The sequence below is a fragment of the Herpailurus yagouaroundi genome, unplaced genomic scaffold (genome assembly GCF_014898765.1).
Source record: "Herpailurus yagouaroundi ecotype Mexico unplaced genomic scaffold, PumYag 67793, whole genome shotgun sequence".
NCBI classification, from domain to species: domain Eukaryota; kingdom Metazoa; phylum Chordata; class Mammalia; order Carnivora; family Felidae; genus Herpailurus; species Herpailurus yagouaroundi.
This window is the reverse complement of record NW_024420586.1, coordinates 22,908,223-22,929,064: the sequence shown is the minus strand read 5'-3', so window position 1 is coordinate 22,929,064 and position 20,842 is coordinate 22,908,223. Positions and strand designations below refer to the sequence as shown.

The following is a 20,842-nucleotide window of genomic DNA, read 5'->3' as shown; positions in this document are numbered from 1 at the left end:
TTGTACTTTTCCCCCATGACAATTGAAAGGGTGACTAATGCTGTGATACAGAGGGAAAAACCGTTGGGAGTCACGAGCCCCTCGACCTCCTGGAAGGGAATGCGATGGTGAGATGTAGAACATAAAAAGCGGACAGGTAGAGGCAGGCCGATGGATTTCGAATTCAGGTTCTGACCTTGAGCAGAGGCCGTGTCTTCAGATGTCTCCCGTGAAATGGAATAATTAAGAGAAATGACGTATTCAAAGCATGTTGCGCCTGCCTGACACGTAAAAAGGCTGCCAGCAAATGTTCCCTTTGACGAAATTTTGCCATGGTACCGAATGTGCTGTTTGGATGGAACTTGACTTTCCTGGGTTTTGACTGGTTTTGACTCAAACGCACACAATGCGGAGGATTTTGTAGGCATAAAAGAAAAGATGGGCGTAATTTCTGGATTATTCTCCTTAAGTCCCTTTTTACCAAGTGCATCATCCCCGGGGAGCTAATTTAAAATTCCTGCCTCCGTTCCATTTCCAAGGTGATTATGTGTTCTTTGTTACTTAAAGGGTGGTCCAAGGGCCAGCGACATCCCTCACCTGAGATTCGTTATGTACATTAAAACGTGAACAACACTGATGCGGATTGTCCTTAGAAACACGGTGTCAGGGGCGCTTGGGTGGCTCAGTCGGTTAAGCATCCGACTTCGGCTCTGATCGTGATCTCAGGCTCGTGGGTTTGAGCCCCATGTTGGGCTCTGTGCTGACAGCTTGGAGCCTGGAACCTGCTTCAGATTCTGTGTCTCCCTCTCTCTCTGCCCCTGCCCTGCTCATGCTCTCTCTCTCTCTCTCTCTCTCTCTCTCTCTCTCAAAAGTAAATAAACATTAAAAAAAATGAACAGAAACACAGTCGCAAAAGTTTTCTTTGCGAATTGTGATTTGCCTTTCAATTGGACCGTAATGAAAAACGATCAACAATATTTAGGTAAAATTTTTTAAAAACCTATTTTAGGGTATATAATTTAAAATGGGCATAGTTAGAACAGCAATCATTTTGGATTGTTTTTCTCTTTTCCAGCTTCTAGGAAAACCAGTTATTTTACTTAGACGGTTTAATTTCGATGATGACCTCTTGGCCCATGACCTTTGGTTTGGCTTATTTGAATTTTAGAAATCTTACTTAGATTTTATAGGATTGAACTTGAACAGTATTAGAAGTAATCTAACGTGTAATATTCGGAATCTTTGGAACAAAATGATAATTCTTGAACTAAAGAATCTGTTCTTATCTGACCCTGCTATATGATAGTAATCTTGTTTTTGAGCTTTTTAATGTGTAGATTGTATGTCAAGAGAACCTGATTCACTGCAGGGAGGGTGTGGACACTGAATGAAGTAGGGTTTGTTTAAAACTCCTTTACACACTTGGGGTCCCTGGGCGGCTCAGTCGGTTGAGCATCCAACTTCAGCTCGGGTCATGGTCTCACAGTCCATGAGTTCGAGCCCCGCGTCGGGCTCTGTGCAGACAGCTCAGAGCCTGGCACCTGCTTCGGATTCTGTGTCTCCCTCTCTCTCTCTGCCCCTCCCTTGCTCACTCTCTCTCTCTCTCTCTCTCAAAAATAAATAAACTTAAAAAAATTTATGAAAAATCCTTGACACTCTCAGATGCCGCACCAGTGTAAGGTTTTTGCCTGGTTTTACGGCAAACGACAGCCCGTGGGCCATATCTGTACCTGTGGTTTAAGTAAAGTTTTATTGGAACACAGTCCTACCCATTAAGTTACTCAATCGCCTATGGCTGATTTCACAGTACAGTGACAGAGTAACAGAGACCATGTATGGCCTGCAAAGCTTATAAGCTATTTACTCTCTGGCCCTTTACAGAAAGTTTGTATGAACTAATGAAGGATAACTTTTTGTATGTGTGTGAAATTCTTGTGTCTGAAGAATGTTGTTTTTTTTTTAAGTAAGTCTCTTTTCTTTAAATGTTTATTTATTGAAGGGGGAGGGGCAGAGAGAGAGGGAGGGGGAGAGAGAGGATCCCAAGCTGTCTCCGTGCTGTCAGTGTGGAGCCCAACTCAGGATTCGTGCTCACGAACCCGTGAGATCATGACCTGAGCCGAAATCAAGAGTCGGGCGCTCAACTGACTGAGCCACCCAGCTGCTCCGTTTTTCTTTTTTCCTTTTCTTAATTTTTTTTTAAATTTATTTTTGAGACAGAGACAGATTATGAGCAGGGGAAGGGGCAGAGAGAGAGGGAGACACAGAATGGGAAGCAGGCTCCAGGCTCTGAGCCGTCAGCACAGAGCCTGAGGCGGGGCTCGAACTCGCGGACCCGTGAGATCATGACCCGAGGCGAAGTCGGACGCTCAACCGACAGAGCCACCCAGGCGCCCCTCTTTTTTCCTTTTAAATAGAACCGAGGAGTCAGGCTAACGTTGAATAGGTTTTTATTTTTCTTCTTCCAAATTATATGTTCGTGTTTGGGCCCTGACCACGGGTGAAATTAACCTCGCCACTTTTTGGACCTGTTTCCTTTTAAGTCTCTCAACCAGTCCTTTTCAAAGAATTGAAGATAATGCTGTCCTCAGATGCTGACTTCATTACACAAATGCAAGAATTCATCAGCGAGCTGTGTATTCTGTATTTCCCCGCTGCGTGCTACTTGCTTCTTGCAACCCAAAGGCTATTTTTCTCTTGGAACCCAGAAACCTATAGGCTCTTCCTTCCCTAGGGTGCCGCCTTGTGGTGGGCTGTGGGTCCTTCACCGACAAACTCCCGCACAGGTTAGTCATGGAGGAAAGTGAGTCAGCCCCGGTGTGACTCATCCCAAACCCATCACACACCTAAGAGATCGTGAGTCACTAGACAGAGACAGCCTGCTGGTGGATCCGATTTGGAAAAACTCCCCTATTGTGATTTTCAACCCTTTTCCTCCTACTTCTAAATGGGCTTAGAGTAAACATTGGGAAAAAGAACAAAGACCTGACTCATGGGGGATGTTTTGGGGATTCAGTCTTGATTTTAGCTAATTCAGTATTATTCACGCTTTGTTTTGTATGGTTGTGGGTGTATATTTTAAAATGATGTATATAAATAATTATAGTATTATGCATATGAATAATTATACATAAATTATATATAAATTATTTATTTTTTTAGTGTTTATTTTTGAGACAGAGAGAGACAAGCATGAACGGGGGAGGGGCAGAGATAGAGGGAGACAGAGAATCTGAAGCAGGCTCCAGGCTCTGACTTATCAGCACAGAGCCCGACACGGGGCTCGAACTCACGGGCTGTGAGATCATGACATGAGCCGAAGTCGGACGCTTAACCGACTGAGCCACCCAGGCACCCCTATTTTTATTTTTTTTAAGTAGGTTCCATTCCCAACGTGGGGCTTGAACTCACGACCCTGGGATCAAGAGTTGGATGCTTTACCAACTGAGCTAACCAGGAGCCCCTAGATATATGTAATATATATATAATTATATGAATTATATTAAAATTAATATATTAATATATTAGAATTATATATATATACACATATACACATACTTGTATGCATATCCACGTATTATGAGTGTGTGCACGTGTATTGTGTAACTAATTCGCATTTCTGGTGAGCCTTGTTACCAAAAGTTTCAGAGAAGAGGCTGTGATTTTTCCCTATACAGGCCCTTTCTGTGTCTGGACCCCATCCCAACTGTGATGAATTTTCCTCAGGGAGGTGTTAATCGACCACTCACTTTTGAGTCCGCACACCAGAGGACCTTTATGCGAAGAATCCCATCCCTTGTCTTACCTTCCACTGAAGTTACTTCTAGGGAAAACATGTTGGCCGAGAATAGCGGTCCACTGATAACTCCACTGATTCAAATAGCTACCACGGTAACTGCTCCGTTCTTACCTAAAGACTAGGACCCTTCTCAAAATCTGCATAAAGATACCGTTTATTTGCAACTATTGTCAGGGGGGAGAAATGCATGTGTACTAAACAATTGATTGTTTAGCTATATATACATGTATATATATGCATATATGTGTATGTGCACATACATATGTATACATATATACATATATGCATATATGTATGCTTATAATATATGTGTATATGTGTGTATATATGCATATGCGTGTGTGTATATATATGTGTGTATATATACATGCATGTATATATACACACATATATATACATACACGTATATATATACACACACACATATATATACATATATACATATACATGCTGGGAATTAATGTCTTTAACTGCAAAATACAGTAGTAACGAGTAAACTTAGGAGCCGGCTTATCCTGCTCTAGCTTTCCACTCGTCCACCTGCATGAAGATAGAGATGTGCTACTTACAAGAATTGACAGATCTGGGATGGATTGAGCACAAACAGCCCTTTCGAGACAGTTCAAACTATGGTGTTCAGCTAAATGTTCCCCTAGTTTAAAGATCTGTTCATTTCTGAATGTTGCCAGGGATCTGAGTTCTGTGAGCAGCCTGCAGCAAGGGTTTGGGTGGTTGCTATGTGCAAAAGCCCTAGAGTAAGCAAGCGGGAAATGGTACCAGGGTGGGTAAATATTACTACAGTAATGCCTGATTTCTATAGGAGAAATTTGGAAAATAAACCCGGAATCCCTGGAGCATGGGTGGAAATACACGTTGCCCCAAATGGACAGTCCGGAAAAACCAAAGTCACGCTTCTGCCCCGCCCCTCCCCTCCCCCCCACTTTTTAGTAAGGATGCTTTTCTTTTTGATACGGACTAATTGAAAGCGTTACATGGTGAGCGACTTTCTAATGCACTACTTAGCATGGATAAAACCACAAGAGAAAGCACAAAGCCCCGAGAGAAAGCAGTGGCGTTCCTTTTTTCTGTTCTTAGCATGACATTGGCAAAATCTGCTCCTCATACGAAATGCAGGGTTCTGGAGAAGCTATGTGTGTGTCTCCTTTAATTCCGTTGTATCAAATACCTCTTGATCATGAAATTCTTTACATACAGCCTGGATCTCTTATAGCCATTGTTTTGACTGTGAAGGACTGACAATTATGTTTCTTTGCTGGCATTTCTTTTACCGTGGTGGTCTCCACCCTCGCGGCTCGTTAGAATCGCCAGGAGAAGGTTTTACAAACTATAGATACCTGTGTCATACCTCACAGTTCTGATTCACTTCTTTTTTAAAATGTTTATTTAATTTATTTTTGAAAGAGAGAGAGTGAGTGTGTGGGTGTGAACAAGTGGGGAGGGACAGACAGAGCGAGAGAGAGAGGGAGACAGAGAATCCGAAGCAAGGTCTAGGCTCTGAGCTGTCAGCACACAGCCCGACACGGGGCTCAAACCCACAAACCGTGAGATGGTGAACTGAGTCGAAGTTGGACGCTTAACCCACGGAGCCACCCAGTCGCCTCCCAGTTCATCACACTGTTTTCTCACAGGGTGAGTGGATCTCCCGTGGCCTTGCTCAAGCAAGCGCGTAGGAATAAGGTGGAACGAGGGGAGGAGAGCGCGCATGGGCCACTCAGGCTCCCATGGCGAATACTTGTGTACTTGAACACATTTGGGCTAATGCGCATAAAGGCTCATTGTCGATGGAGGGCTATGTATGTCCTTCGTGCTTTCAGGTTATACTGTGGCCATCTAAGTATATGTCAAAGGCGTTCTTAGAACTCTTTTCAGAAAAAGAACTGTTGGGAGTTGCCTGCTAAACCCATGTTTATGGAATGTAGTAAATGAAATTAACGACAGTCCTGTACAGCTTGTCACCTGCACTTGTCGATTTCAAGTGAGGTACCTCCTGATGATCGAGTTTTATTAACTGAAGGGCTGGTAAGCCCTTTGCTTGGAACTGTGTGTCAGTTCAAGACCATACGCTTGTTAAGAATAGTGGGGACGCAGGGCGCCTGGGTGGCTCAGTCAGTTAAGCGGCCGACTTCGGCTCAGGTCGTGATCTCGCGGTCCGTGAGTTCGAGCCCCGCGTCGGGCTCTGTGCTGACAGCTCGGAGCCTGGAGCCTGTTTCACATTCTGTGCTTCCCTCTCTCTGCCCCTCCCCCATTCATGCTCTGTCTCTCTCTGCCTCAAAAATAAATAAACGTTAAAAAAAAATTAAAAAAAAATAATAGTGGGGACGCAGCTGAGATAATTATAATTTCATTTCCTGACCACCTATTACGTGACAAGACCCTGCAGATATTTTCTCTCAAATCCTCATGAGGTAATTGGAATTCTTATTTTTCAGGACCACAAAAAAAAAATTTTTAAAAAAAAAAAAAAAAAAAAAAAAAAAAGCAAAAGACAAACAAAAACCCCCCAACTTTCAAGAATGCCATGCCACTATGTGGTAAAAGTAAGATTGAAACTTAAAGTTTTTGGACTCTAAAACCTGTGCTTTTACCTGTCTTGGCAAGGAGACTGTCTTTCTTCCTCTTAGTCCTCTTTTTTTTTTTTTAATTTTATTTAATTTATTTTGAGCGCTTGTGAGAGAGGGGAGTGGGGAGAGGGACAGAGAGAGTCTGGAGCAGGCTCTGCTCTGACAATGCAGAGCCCGGCGCGGGGCTCAAACTCATGAAGCTTGAGCTCATGACCTGAGCCGAAACCAAGAGTTGGATGCTCAACCGACCGAGCCACCTAGGCGCCCATCCCCCCGCCCCCCCCGCCATCATCTGTTTTTTAAAAAATAACGACGTTCCACTCAACGTGTTTCTTCAACGTTCCAAATTAGTTCAGAGTTCCAAATTAGTTTATCCTTATGTCTCAAAGAGCCGTTTGCCATACGGATCTGCCCTTTCCCCCTGTTTTGTAGCTGGTTCTTTGGGGATTTGTCAAAACCTTTTAAGTACGCGTGCATGTGTATGAAACACAATATACATGCAGGAGTGCAGTGGAAACAGTGTGCCGCTGAAAGAGGCTGTAAACAAACCCCCATCTAACCACCACCAAGGCCAAGAAATGGAACCTGGAAACCCTTTTCCACCTCCACTCATTATGCCTTTCTTCCGGAGAAATCCCGACTTTATGCAAATCCCTGCCTTGTTTTGCGTTTTCATTTTGCGACCTACGTATTTATCTCTGAATTATGTAGTTCTGCCTGTTTCTGACCTTTATGTAAATAGATTAGTACATGTGGCTTTATCCTGCACATATTTTGTTAGACTTATTTCCACGTACTTGTTATATTTTGATGTGATCGAAATGGCATATTTGTCAAAAGCTTATTTCTAAGAATGGCTAGTGTATAAAAATACGTTTTATTTTGGAGCTTGGATACGGTCAGCAGTCTCGCTAATAAAAACCCTGGAAGGGGCGCCGGGGAGGCTCAGTTGGTTGTGTCCGACATCGGCTGAGGTCATGATCTTGCTGTTCATGAGTTCAAGCCCCGCCTCAGGCTCGCTGCTGTCAGCCTCTCTCTGCCCCTCCCTCACTCGCGCACTCTTCCTCTCTCTCAAAAATAAACATTAAACGAAAGTCCTTTAAAATTGTAATAATTGTGAGGTCTTTGAGGTTTTTTTTAAATGCTTTATAGGGGCGCCTGGGTGGCGCAGTCGGATAAGCATCCGACTTCAGCCAGGTCACGATCTCGCGGTCCGTGAGTTCGAGCCCTGCGTCGGGCTCTGGGCTGATGGCTCAGAGCCTGGAGCCTGTTTCCGATTCTGTGTCTCCCTCTCTCTCTGCCCCTCCCCCGTTCATGCTCTGTCTCTCTCTGTCCCAAAAATAAATAAACGTTGAAAAAAAAATGCTTTATTTATTTTTGAGAGATAGACAGAGTGTGAGTGGGAGAGGGGACAGAGAGAGGGAGACACAGAATCGGAAGCAGGCTCCTGGCTCCGAGCTGTCAGCACAGAGCTCGACTCGGGGCTCGAACTCACAGACAGTGGGATCATGACCTGAGCCGAAGTTGGTGCTTTACTGACTGAGCCACCCAGGTGCCCTGAGTTTTTTTTTTTTTTTTTTCCTCTGAACATAGTCTTCTCATGTGTAAATGCATTTTTTTTCTTCCACGTTAATCCTTATATATTTTTCTTGCCTTATTGTCATGGCCAAGACCTCTAGTGCTACGCTGAGTAGAAGAAATGATGGCAGACCTCCCGTCTCATTCCTTTTTCTAAAAGGAAGTGCTTTTTATCTTTTACCAGTTAAGTGTTAGGCTTATTATACATTTTTGGCGTGTATCTTCTCCTAGAGTAGGAATTTCCCTTCTGTTCCTCAAGTTTTTTTTTTTTTTTTTGTAATCAATAGATGTTACTTTTTCTGTACGTATCGAGAGGACAATTCGATTTTCTTTCTTTTAATCTGCTAATGTGGTCAGTGATATTGACCAACGTAAAAAAAAATTAAGAGTGGAATCGAGATGTAAATTCAGTTTCAGCAGGGTGTGTGATACTTTTGAAATAATAATATGGATTTGATGTGCCTGGTATATTTTTTGAAGATTTTCTTTTTGTAAGTAACCTTACCGCCGGTGTGGGGCTCGTACCTACAACCCTGAGATTGAGAGTCGCCTGCCAGGCACCCCCTCCCCACCTTCGTTCTTGATTCATATGTTCACTGCTTATAGAATTCCCATTTGGCAAATAATTCATTTGAGCTCTTTGAAGATACCATTCCATTGCCTTCTGACTCCAGTAATTCTTTCCTTGTGGACAATCAGTTGTCAGTTTAATTATTGCCCCCACCTTTTTAAAAGAGTTTACTTTTAAGTCGTCTCTACCCCCCACGTGGGCTCGAACTCACAACCCTGAGCTCAAGAGTCACACGCTCCACTGACTGAGCCAGCCAGGCGCCCCTAATTATTGCCGCTTTGAATGTGATTTGCCTCTTCTCTCAGGCTACTTTTAAGATTTTAATTGCATCTTTGGTTTTCTGCATTTTTATCGGGTTGTGCTTAACGCACAGATTTCATTTGCCCTTCTCGGGTTTATTAGGGCTTCTTGAATCGGAGAGTGGAATCTTGAGTGAATTTTGGAAACTTCTCCACTGTTCTCTTTCTATATTGTTTCTAGCCCATTTTCTCACGTGTTAACTAAATATGTGTTAATTATTTTAGGGTATTTTCTCTATGTCCTTCCGTGTTGGTTACCTGTTATTGCACACAAGCCACTCTAATAATCAGTGGCTTACAACAGCACGTGTTTCATTATTTAAGATTCTCTAGGGGCGCCTGGGTGGCTCAGTTGGTTGAGCGTCCGGCTCTTGATTTCAGCTCAGGTCACGGTCCCAGGGTCGTGGGATTGAGCCCCTCATTGGGCTCATGCTGGGTGTGAATCCTGCTTAAGATTCTCTCTCCCCTCTGCCCCTGTCCCCTGCTCTCTCTCTCTCTCTCTCTCTCTCAAAAAAAAAAGGATTTTGTGAGTAGACTAGGGCTCAGTTGGATGATTCTTCTGTGGTTCTTGCTTGGGATCTGTCATGAGACTGCAAACAGAAGGCATCTGGGGCTTTAGCATTGAAACTGCCTTCACTCACTTGTGTGGTGCCCTTGATGGGGACAGCTGGGAAGGCTGATGTCAGCAGTGCTGTCAGGACATCTTCGTGTCAGGACTAGGTCTTCTGTTGGCCTTTCATCATGGCCTCTTCATGTGGTCTGTCCAGTGGGACAGTTAGGCTGTTTTACATGGTGACTCAGGGCTCCTAAAAGGGCTTCCAGAAAAATGAAAGTGGTCAGGCTTTCTTAAGACCTAAGCCCAGAACTGGTACAGTCTCACTTTGACACCATTCCTTTAGCCATTCCCTTATGCCTCCGTCATTTATTCTGAATACTTTCTTTCCCCCCAACTTTGCTTTCGGCTCAGTCATTCTTTCTTCATCTGTTGAGTTTCTAATTTAGAAAACATTGAATTTCACACGTAGAACTGGTATTTTCTTTTTTTTCAAATTCGTGTCATTAAACAAAAAAAAGTTTCCAGTTCCCTACTGAATTGTTTTGTTTTTTTAAAGATTTTGCTCGTGAGTAACGTCTGTCTACACCCAGTGTGGGGCTCGAACTCACAACCCCGAGATCAAGCGTCCCATGCCTCACCGGCTGAGCCAGCCAGGCGCTCCAACCTTACTGAAGTTTTTAAGTTTGGCTTTTAGCCCCGTGAGTGTGCTAAGCATAGTTATTTTACTGTCCGATTCTCACAGTTTCTGGTATTTGGAGTCCCGTTGTTTTGTTCTGTTGTGTCTTGTTTCTGTGTTTTCTCGCTCACGATTGCTTTCCTTCCTGAATAAATGGTTGTCTTTGGTTATGTTCGGATGCTGTGTTTGAAGGGCTAAGATGCCTTATGCCTCTAGAGAATGTTTTTGTTTTCTTCTGTCGGATGCCCGAAGTACTAGCTTTCTGGAATCCTCTTATTAAGCTAAGTCATCTGAGCCACTGGCTGTAAGTCCATATGAGGGCTGCTGACTTTCTGTTCACTTTGCTTTTTCTATCCCCAAATGAGGTGGTCTCTGTGGGCCCCAAATTCTGTTTTTTTTTCTCCCCCAGAGGCCATCAGAAATAAGCTTCATCCTCTCATGTTCCTGGGGAATCCACAAATACAGCCATGTTTTCACGTTTGCTTCATATTTTTTTTTTACTTCCCAGCAACATGACAAGGTTAGTTTCGTGGCAAGAAATAGCATCTCTCTCAAATCCAAATGGACAACTTATTAAGAATTTGAAAGCCGGGGCGCCTGGGCGGCTCACTCGGTGAAGCGTCCGACTTCGGCTCTGGTCATGATCTCACGGTTCGTGGGTTCGAGCCCCATATCAGGCTTGTGTTCTCAGCCTGCCATCATTTCTTCTACTCAACGTAGCTCTAGAGGTCTTGGCCGTGACAATAAGGCAAGAAAAAGATACAAGGATTAAAATGGAAGAAAAAAAATGGTATTTACACAAGAGAAGACTATGTTCACAGAAAAAAAAAAACAAACAAACAAACTCGGGGCACCTGGGTGGGTCAGTCAGTAAAGCGCCGACTTCGGCTCAGGTCATGATCCCGCAGTCTGTGAGTTCGAGCCCCACGTCGGGCTCTGTGCTGACAGCTCGGAGCCAGGAGCCTGCTTCCGATTCTGTGTCTTCCTCTCTCTCTGCCCCTCCCCCACTCATTCTCTCTCTCTCTCAAAAATAAATAAACAAATAAATTAAAAAAAACATAAAAAAAAAAGAATTTCAAAGCTGATGGCATAAAATTACTTTACAAAAAGTAAAAGCCCGGTTACCATGCCTCAGCGAAGGTCACCCCGAGTGCTATTACAGGTAATTCCGATCATTTTCTTAAGGCACACGTCCCCATTTCCACTCCAGTGACAATACTGTAGCATAGACTGACATCTACACAGGCACTTAGACATTTAATCCTGCCAAACGGAACTGTATCCTGGCGAAACAGCCCCACGTGTGTCGTCCCACCCACCATTTGACTTGATAGTGGTTTCCTCACGATTTTCTTTAACGTTTTCTTTATTTTTGAGAGAGCGCAAGTGGGGGAGGGACGGAGAGAGGGGGACAGAGGATCCACAGCAGGCTCTGTGCTGAGAACACAAGCCCGACGCGGGGCTCGCACTCCCGGACCGTGAGATCATGACCTGAGCCAAAGTCGGACGCTCCACCGGCTGAGCCACCCAGGCGCCCTGGTTTCTCATGATTTTAATAGCTCTGTGGTACCTTTTAGGATGTTTTCTTCTACTTTGCCCGGCTGCTATCTTCAGGGGGTGTATTGGCCTTGACTCTCTGGTCCATTGTTACAGAAAGTGAAAGTTGCTGTAGTTTTTCGTATTGATTTGCTTTTCAGTCTTTATTCCTGAGGTTTTAGGTGCATTCTTTACACGTAGAGGTAATACATATTAACGGTGATCGTGGAGGACCAAATAAATTGTCACACCCCTAGTTTAATATTTGGTCGGGTCAGGCTGGGCTTCCTGTGTTTTGCCTCATCTTTAAACTATTTTGTAATCCTAGACCATTCGAAGCACATCCTACCTAGGCACTGTCTGGGCCTCATGCTCCTCCCGCATAAGAATTTTCTGGGGGAAAGTTATTACAAATGACCTAGTCCAATTACTGCATTTTTCATAGACAGAAACACACGACAAGAACGGTCAAGTACGTTGAATTTAAAGTTACGGACTTCATTTGTTCAGATACAGTTACATTTGGCACGATTAAATGTATAAAGGCCTGTGTAGATGTCTGTCTATGCTTTACTTTTTGTCGCCACTGGTTTTCAAATTCTTAAAAAAAAATTTTTTTTTTTTTTAGTTTCTTTTAACGTTTATTTATTTTTGAAACAGAGAGAGACAGAGCATGAATGGGGGAGGGTCAGAGAGAGAGGGAGACACAGAATCTGAAACAGGCTCCAGGCTCTGAGCCATCAGCACAGAGCCTGACGTGGGGCTTGAACTCACCAACCGCGAGATCATGACCTGAGCCGAAGTCGGACGCTTAACCGACTGAGCCACCCAGGCGCCCCCCCCAAAAAAATTTTCTTTTAATGTTTATTTTTGAGAGCGAGAGAGACAGAGTGTGAGCGGAGGATGGGCAGAGAGAGGGAGGGAGGCACGGAATCCGAGGCAGGCTCCAGGCTCCGAGCTGTCAGCACAGAGCCCGATGCAGGGCTCGAACTCACAGACCGTGAGACCGTGACCTGAGCTGAAGTCGGACACTTAACCCACCGAGCCAGTCAGGCGCCCCTTTACATATTTTATCTTTAAGTGATCTCCACAGCCAACATGGGGCTCCAACTCATGACCCCTGAGATCGAGAGCCGCAGTTTTTCCAACCGAGCCAGCCAAGCACCCCCTGTACGTTAAAATCCTAACTCCCAAAGTGATGGTATGAGGAGGTAGGACCTTTGGTGGGAGGTGATGAGGTCATGTAGGCTTTGCCCTCATGAAGGGGATCAGTGCCCTTACAAAAGGGCCTCCCTGCCCTTTGCAACTATGTGGATGGAACCAGAGGGTATTAGGCTAAGTGAAATTAGTCAGTCAGAGAGAGACAAAAGTCCTGTGACTTCCCTCATATGAGGACTTTAAGAGACAAAACAGATGAACCTAAGGGAAAGGAAACACAAATAATATAAAAACAGGGAGGGGGACAAAACAGAAGAGACCCATAAATATGGAGAACAAAATGAGGGTTGTTGGAGGGGCTGTGGGAGGGGGAGGGGCTAAATGGGGAAGGGGCCCTGAGGCATCTACTCCTGAAATCATGGTCGCACTAGGTGCTAACTAATCTGGATGTCAGTGTAAAAGAATAAAAAATAAAATTAAAAAAAAATAATAATAAAATCGTGAAAAAAAAAAAAAAAGAGAGCCTCCCTTCCCCCGCGTGAGGTTACAGAGAAAAGATCGCTATCAGGAAGCAGGCCCACACCAGACGCTGCCTGGCCTTGGACTTCTCGGCCTCCCGATCTGTGAGAAACAAATGTTTGTGTTTGGGATTTGTGTTACGGCAGCTGGAACGGACCGAGGCACCGTCCGCGTGGTGGTATTGCCTACTGGCTTGCGTAGCTGAGTATGTCTTGGTTTAAGACCGTCCGGGCAGAAGTGAGACATTTGGGAGCCATCAGTGTACAGATGGCATTCAAAATCGTGAGCTCGCATGAGGCCACCAAGGGAGGCGGCCGTGGGAGAGAGGGGGAGCCAACTGAGCGCTGAGCCCTGGGACACCCTGCTTGTGATACAGTTGTGGCACCCAGAAGGAACCAATAAAAGACCGAGCAGCTGCGGCCAGGAAAAGTAGGAGGGAGAACCAAGAAAGCTGAGTGTCTTGGGAGTCACACGGGAAAAGCGTTTCAGAAAGCGTGTTCAGTGGTGTTTCAGTAAGATGGGGACTAAAGGTGGACCATTGGCTGTGGCCATACCAAGGTCATGGTAGAGCTTGAGAGGCACCCTTTTGGCGAAGGGATGGCACGGAGGGGGGCCATCCTTGATTGGAGTGAGATCCGGAATTAGCAAGTACGGGAACAGAGAAGTGGGGCTGTCCTTGGAAGGGGGCACGAGGTCAAGGTTTCCACTCTGGTTTTTAAGGTGGGAGAAACCCAAGTGGTGGTCACGTATATATGCGGATAAGGAGGATAGAGTAGCAGTAGAGGAAGGAACATTCATGAAACCAGAGAAACTGGGGGCAGTTAACAACTGATGTCTCTGCAGAGGCGAGAAGGGTCTAGTACACGAGGGGGTAGGCATCATCCAGGAGGTTAGCATGTTCATAGGAGAAGAAGGTAGTAGGGGAGGTAGGCATGTTGGAAGTCATTAGCACTAAGGTCAGACAGGGTCCGCTCTCTCTCTGCCTTCTGGACACATGGGAGGATTGTGCTTGCTGGCCCCTGATGGCATGGCGGGGTCACGTGACTGCTTGTGGCCAGCGAATCGTTCTAAGCGACACACGTCATTTCCGCGCTAGCCCTTCATTGTCCGTGCGAACATCGTTGAGTTATTTCCCCCTCTTCCATGGCCAATAGCAACACTCCAAACACTGGTTTCTCATCAGCCGACATCCCTGAGTAGGGACCACATAGAGCAGAACCCTTAGTGAACCATTATGGACATTGAGCATCCTTTGCTGTTCCTACCACATGAGCTTAGCCCATCCTGAGTGTTGTAGGCACGGATGTAGATAGGAGGACTTCCATGACGGTGGGGGATTATGGGAAGTCTGTTATGGTTGTACCTGGCCTGGCAGTGGAATAGGAAGGCGAGAGTGAAGATAGGGGAGAGGCATCGGAGATTGGAGAGAGCAGAGGGGGTAGAAGAGTCATTAGGGAGAATCTTAGACTAATTGGGCCAGGAAGACGGTACGATTATCAATCGGGAGGTACTCCGGGCCCATTTGAGGTTGGTGGCCATGATTAAAATGAACAGTTGGTGGGGGTGTGTTTTTCTGCGACTGCTGTTGACCGAGTGGGCACAGGCATGGTGTAGACAAAGGAAGCATTGGATTTCACCAGGCAAATATGACCGTGCAAAGGGAATTGGAGATAACTCATACGAGAGTGATTATTTAGTGTATCCTTTTAGGACTTTTAATCAGCCTCAGACACATTCATTCTTAGGGTAGTTGACACTGAGGGCTGAGAGACATAGTAAAAGTCAAACTCGTGTCATGTAAACCTTGGTTTAAAATATACAAAGTCCTGGGGCGTCTGGGTGGCTCAGTTGGTTGAGCGTCTGACTTCAGCTCAGCACATGATCTCACGGTTCGTGAGTTCAAGCCCTGTGCTGGGCTCTCTGCGGTCAGCACAGAGCCCGCTTCAGATCCTCTCTTCGCCCTCCCTCTTTCCCTACCCCCGTTTGCACTCTCTCTCTCTCAAAAATAAGCAAACATTGAAAAAAAACCTTTAAAAAAAGTAAAATTTTACAAAAGACCTACTTAAAAAAAAAAGAAAGGAAGAAAAAGAAAGGAAAGTGGAGCGTCTGACTCTTGATCCCGGGTCGTGATCTCACGGTCATGAGTTCAAGCCCTGTGTGGTGCGTGGAGCCTACTTAAAACAATTAATTGATTAAATACAATTTACAGAGGACTTCTGCACACGGCAGGATATGAAAAAGGGGAGACGGTGCCGTTGGGTTGGTCGTAAAACCGGTACAGCTCCTTTGGGTTGAGGAGAAGGTCCCTTGTGTCCCCATGTTTCTCCTCTGTGCTTTGTGAAGTCACTGCCACAGTAGGTCCTCTTTTTTTTTTTTCATTCCCTCCTTTCTCTCTCTCTTCCCCTAAGTATTTCTCTTTAAAATATCTGAACTCTCCATCTGTGGTTTACTATTTTTTTAATCTTTATTTTTATTTTTTTTTTTTGATGTGTATTTTTATTTTTGACAGAGAGAGGCAGAGCATGAGCAGGGGAGGGGCAGAGAGAGAGGGAGACACGGAATCGGAAGCAGGCTCCAGGCTCTGAGCTGTCAGCACAGAGCCCGATGTGGGGCTCGAACTCACAAACTGTGAGATCGTGACCTGAGCCGAGATCGAGTCGGACGCTTAACCGACTGCACCACCCAGATGTCCCTTCCGTGTGTGGTTTAAAGTTGACCGTCATACCCCTTGTCCTTCTCTTGTCTTTGCTGCTGTTCCCTTTGTTTCGTTGTGGGATTTGGCTCACTGTTGGTTGAGCAGATGGGGAGGGAAGAGAATATGGGTGTGGCGGGTTAACTCAGTTCCCAGTGAGACCCAGTGGCCCTGTGAGCCCCAGCCCCCCACAGTGGAAGTGTGACTGACATCCCCCTGATGACCTGTGAGCTCTCCGCAAGTTAGAAGTGCGGAAACTGATGCTTGAGGTTACTTGCGTGATTTCTGCAGCAGTGAATTGTTATTACCTTCACGCACACACCCCCTTTGTTGACTCCCGACTCCCCACCCCCCTGCCCCCACGTAGGGAATGTTGACCATTAATGGGAGGAATTGTCCCTGATTCTACCAGTCGGTTTCATGTGCACAATGTGCCCCTTTCGGACCACGTAGGATCTCAATACTGTCCCAGAGGACACTCATTCAAAGTTTCTGTTCTTTCTTTGCAGCTTCTAGGTACAGATGTTGGTTCTAATTCTGGAACCGTTTAGAGGGACGCCCTGTGTTGCTGTTGGGTCACTAGAAAGCTGGAGGGGCCAGCTGCTTTTAAGCGTTGTTAAAGGTGTCTCTTCCGTCTCTGTCTTTAGATAGGGACAAGAGAGGGCTGGTTTGAGGAGGCCCCGCCGTCTGCTTTTGTGCTGAGCTTGAACCCTGGACTGAGGATCCCACATGCCCATCCTTGTGAGCATGTGTGCAGCCCGCCCTGCCTGGTTTGGGGGGGGGCTGATGCCCACATGGGGCCGCTGTGCTAGATCAGAGAGAAGCAGTTCATACCTGGGGTGTCGGGGTTGAGGTTGAGAGCCTGGGGCTGCCCTTGAGGATGGAAGGGACAGGCTTTGGCCATTGGGAGAAGTCTTCTCTGGCGTCCAGGAGTCCCCCAGTGCTCTCATTAGAGCTTTCTTTTTTGGTGTGTCAGAGATCTTTAATGCTTCCTATTAAAACACGAACACCTTTGAAAAGAAGGGGACTTCAGACCCTCTTGAACAACAAATACCGTGTAAAGAGTCCTTTTTTTTTTTAATGTTTATTTTTGAGAGAGAGCATAAATGGGGGAGGGGCAGAGAGCGAGGGAGACACCGAATCCGAAGCAGGCTCCAGGCCCCGAGCTGTCAGCACAGAGCCCGACGCGGGGCTCGAACCCACGAACCGTGAGATCACGACCTGAGCCGAAGTCGGACGCTCAACCGACTGAGCCACCCGGGCGCCCCTTAATGTAAATCACACAGAAACTATGCAAATATATTTCTTCACCTCGTTGGTGATCTCACATGCCTGAATGATGCCTGTGGTGAAACTCAACGGAGACTTGTTCAGAATCCTAGATCCCCCCCCCAAGACCACGGAGTCATGAGCTACTGGGAAATGCAGTTCCATAGTACCTGTCTTTCAGTGTCTAAGGCCAAGATACAGAAACGTTCATTACATTTCTCTACAGGAGAACGAGCCTTGGACATTTCGAGTCCGCTCCCTTACGTAATCGTTCTTAGCCGTGGAAAGTTGAAGTCACGAGCTTTAGAAAGTGTGTAGGTGTCCTTTGAGGTCATCCTTTTCCGAAAAGAAAGCCGGGCTGATGCGAGTTTGCCCTGCCTTTTTGCTCTGTCAACTTAAGAGTTACTGTGCTCCTGGGGCGCCTGGGTGGCGCAGTCGGTTAAGCGTCCGACTTCAGCCAGGTCACGATCTCGCGGTCCGTGAGTTCGAGCCCCGCATCGGGCTCTGGGCTGATGGCTCAGAGCCTGGAGCCTCTTTCCGATTCTCTGTCTCCCTCTCTCTGACCCTCCCCCGTTCATGCTCTGTCTCTCCCTGTCCCAAAAATAAATAAACGCTGAAAAAAATAAAATTAAAAAAAAAAAAAAAAAAAAAAAAGAGTTACTGTGCTCCTTACGAATAATGTTGTCTCCGTAGAGTAACTTCTACGTTTCGGAAGAATGCGTCATGGATCAGTGTTGGGAGTAATGGGAAAGTAAAGAGAGGCCCGGGAGCGAGGGAACCAGTCACAGTTGTTCGTAAGCCTTGTACACTCCCTCTGCGCGTGAATTATTCATTTTGCTGCCCTTGTGATAATAGCCACAGTGTTCCGTCTCTAAGGCTGTCTTGTGATATATCCCTTCTTGCGCTAAAAGGCTCCATATGATTTAGAAGCCAATTTGGCATACCACGCATACCATTCGAGAAGCATGTCGGGATCCTTCCTGCTACGAAAATGTCATGCATGCTTCAAATGACAAAGGTTGTCGCCAGCAGTGGTTTCGAGTACTTTGTAATTCTTCCAGAATCTTCAAAGCACTTTAATTCGAGGGTTCTCATTTTCAGTAAGAGAACTCGCTGAGATACTTGGCTCTGCCCTTTAATATCTAAATGTTGAATTGGAAATTGAGAATGGCCAAAACGTACGGTGAAGGCAGTGTGTGTGTGTGTGTGTGTGTGTGTGTGTGTGTGTGTTTAATCGTGGTTAAAAAAAAAAAAAGAACTCACATACCATAAAATGTGCCATTTTAGCCATTTTTAAAGGTATACGATACAGTAGTGCAATGGACCTGTAGAACCTTTTCATCTTGTAAAACCCAAAGTCTGTACCCATTAAACAGCCCCACCCCCCGCTTCCCCCGCCGCTCCCCCAGCCCCTGGCAACCAGCATTCTGCTTTCTGTTTCCAGGCGTTTGACTCCTTTAGACACCTTGTATAAATGGCATCCCACCGTATTTGCCTTCTTGAGACTGGCTTATGTCACTTAGCGTAATGCCCTCGAGGTTCATCCAGGTCGTAGCATGTGATAGGACGTCCTCCTTTTTTTTTTTTTTTAAGGCTGAATAATATTCCGTTGCCTGCCTGTACTCCATCTTATGTGTCCATTCGTCCGCGAAGGTAGCGTATCCTGTTTTGTAAAGTGCTCTTCTGAAAGCTTTTCTTGCGAGTGAAAGCAACCGCACCACGGAGACCGTGGAAAAATCCAGTCTGAGCCCCTCGTGCTGAGAGAGATCAGACTTCCGGTGATGTTTTGTATCAGCTTTTTATACTGGCAAAACTTGGCATTTCCTCAACTGAAACTCCAGTGTAAGAGGTTCAGGCTCACACTCCGCCCCCCCCCCCCCCCCCCCCCCCCGGCCCCCCCCACACCCCTCTTAGCATTAAAGTCCCTCAGATTGGCCGTTTTAGGGGATGGTGCGCCTGGGAAGCAAGACAGTGGAGAGCGTGTGATGAACATGGACGTTTTCTCCTCAAGTTGTGCTTCCCTCCCAAGGAATCTTCTAGAGGGAAGAGATAAGGGGAAAGGGGCGGGGTGGGAAGGCAGCCGTTGCAGCAGTTGCGAAGATGGATGACGTATGAGCTCATTAGGGTGGATAATGGGTTTTCTCACCGGGCTCTGGAGTTTTCTCACACACGGGGCCTCTCTGTGGATTCCAGCCCCCGACTCGGAGTTGAAGCAGCTCTGGCTCCAGCGAAAGCACACACACACAGTGGGCTCCGTGGTCTGGGTTTGGTCTAAATGTGGCCCGAGCGCCAGAAAGGCAAAAGGTTTGACTTGAAGATGGAACACATGGTTTGGGAGACTGAATCCTGTAGCGTTACTCTCGCCTTTTCTTGACCTAGGGTCTTCCTCTGAGCCAACGGAGGAGGCAGATTGGGGAGGCCTGATGTGGACGGTGGCGGGCCTCCTTGTTCTTCCAGAAGCCGTAGTGGCAGCCGTGTCCTGTCTTTCAGAGGTATGAGCTGTGAGGGTGAGCCTTTCCTTGACTATTCTTGGGGTAAGGGTGAGGGAGGAGCAACAGAGGGTGGGAGCCCCTCTTTTCCTTCTCCCTGCAGGAGTGAGTGATCTCCATTCTGTCCCGGAAAATGGCCGCCCCCATCCCCCGGCCCACCCTAAGGCGGGCCTTGCCCGGCTCTGTGGCTGTTTTTCCTCCCAGGAAAGCCCAGCAGGGTGCCGTGGGGTGGGTGAGGGCAGGAGGATTGCCCGTGGCCGTGCCCAACAGCTTGAAGGAGAGACCTGAGGTGTCTGGGGGAAATGCCTGTGTGCTTGGAATGTGACTCCCTGGGGCTCCCCAACCCTCAGGCGCTTCAGCAACGGAGGCCGAGTATGGGGTGAACAGGGCAAGGGGGGAGGGGGATTGAGGGGCCAGGGATGCACAGGTAACTGCCACGTGTCAGGGACAGTCAGCTGACTGACTTTCAGGCACGAGTCGGTGAGGGCCCTGACAGATCCGTGTGCCTCATAGCAAGGGATCGTTCTTTTTAGGAGGCAGATGAGAAGGGAGGCAAGGACTTTCTGCCTCGCGGATGACCGTTCGGAGACCCAAAGAAAAACTTTTCAAAGATTTTTGGCAAGTGGCTTCTAAAGATAAGTTTACAGTGTGGGTTTCGTCTCCAAACATTTTTTTTTTTAATTTTTTAAAATGTTTACTTATTTTTGGTAAAGAGAGAGACAGAGCATGAGCAGAGGAGGGTAGGGAGAGAGAGGGAGGCACAGAATCCGAAGCAGGCTCCAGGCTCCGAGCTGTCGGCCCAGAGCCCGACGCGGGGCTCGAACCCACAAACTGCGAGATCATGACCCGAGCCGAAGTCGGAGGCCTAACCCACTGAGCCACCCAAGCGCCCCTCCCAAAATTTTTCTTTCTTTCTTTTTTTTTTTTTTATGAAAAACTCCCAAGTCTACAGCAAAGCGGAAAGAGTTTTGGAGTGGGCACACATAGATGCCTACCACCTGGATTAGTAGCATCTTAAGATACTTGCTTTTTCAAATACCTAACCATCTAGTTGCTCGTCTAGCCATCCATGAGCCCATCTTATTTTCCGATGTGGCAAAAAAAACAAAAAACAAAAACCACTTTTCCCCAAATGCTTCTGC

General features: G+C 46.4%; 1 long non-coding RNA gene and 1 other non-coding gene across 2 annotated transcripts in view; one reads left to right on the top strand and one right to left on the bottom strand.

The window, feature by feature from the left end:
• The window catches only part of LOC121025974 (uncharacterized), a 40,438-nt gene extending 19,988 nt beyond the window's left edge, over nt 1–20,450 (top strand). Inside the window, exons 4-5 of the long non-coding RNA XR_005788219.1 lie at nt 19,591–19,703; nt 20,234–20,450. This is a non-coding gene — a long non-coding RNA (uncharacterized LOC121025974). The remainder of the gene's footprint in view (nt 1–19,590; nt 19,704–20,233) is intronic.
• Nucleotides 17,121–17,205, bottom strand: TRNAR-UCG (transfer RNA arginine (anticodon UCG)). Its single transcript has one exon. It is a non-coding gene; the product is annotated as a tRNA-Arg (tRNA).
• Nucleotides 20,451–20,842: the final 392 nt, after the last annotated feature.